At 38.1% G+C, this 886-nt stretch overlaps 1 protein-coding gene and 1 pseudogene across 5 annotated transcripts in view; both read left to right on the top strand.

Annotated features, from left to right (window-relative positions):
- Rad51b (RAD51 paralog B) overlaps positions 1–886 on the top strand; it is a 748,426-nt gene that overhangs the window by 202,550 nt on the left and 544,990 nt on the right. The gene's annotated exons all lie outside the window — the stretch shown is intronic.
- LOC105743652 lies at positions 7–650 on the top strand (annotated as a pseudogene).

The raw sequence follows: 886 nt of genomic DNA, 5'->3' as shown, positions 1-886 counted from the left end.
CTTTGCGGTGCTATTCATTCCTCAGTTGCTAAACATAGAAGGAATGAGGTGGTCACACTCACAGCAGCTGGAAAAGAGGTTATGCTGGTTGGAATTGGTGATAAAATTAGGGGCATACTTTCCAGGATTTATTCTGACCAGTTTCTGGTGACCTTTAGAATGTGGCAAGAAAGCCCCCTACTTTTGGAGATGTGTCCGTCATTGCTCTTGAATTACTCAGTTCTGGATATGAGTTTGATGAGGGCTCTGTCATCTGTAATCGATTCAGGTCTGTTATCTCATATAAAACAGAAGAAAAGCCCATCTTTTCTCTTAATACCATTGTAAATGCTGAAAGCATGAGCATCTGTGATGATATTGATGCTGATGTGCTGCAGAATTACCAAGAGTACAGCCTGGCCAATATAGTCTATTACTCCCTGAAGGAATCCACCACTGGTGAGCAAAGTGCTAGAATGATGGTGATGGACAATGCCAGCAAGAATGCTTTTGAGATGATTGATAAATTGACTTTGATATTCAATCGCACTCGCCAAGCCATCATCACCAAAAAGTTGATTGAAATCATCTCTGGTGCAGCAGCTCTGGATTAATGAAAATGAAGTTCCATCCTCACACAAGAGGTAAAGAAGAGAAATTCAGTAAGCTGATTTTGTTTAGAGCGTACTACTATCTTTGTCAGAAGAAATGTGGTCCATTGTTTGAATTACTACAGACAGAAAGATGTTTGTAAATACCTTACAATAAACAACTTACAATAAGAAAAAAAAAAGATCATACACCATGACCAGGTAGGATTCATCCCAAGGATGCAAGGATGGTTCAATATTTGAAAATCTATAAAGGTAATACAGTATAATAATAGAGCAAAAACTAAAAACCAAAT

The sequence above is a fragment of the Octodon degus genome, unplaced genomic scaffold, assembly GCF_000260255.1.
Source record: "Octodon degus isolate 3935 unplaced genomic scaffold, OctDeg1.0 scaffold00007, whole genome shotgun sequence".
Lineage (NCBI taxonomy): Eukaryota > Metazoa > Chordata > Mammalia > Rodentia > Octodontidae > Octodon > Octodon degus.
Note: the sequence above shows the minus strand (reverse complement) of the source record. Positions and strands in the feature narration are given on the sequence as shown.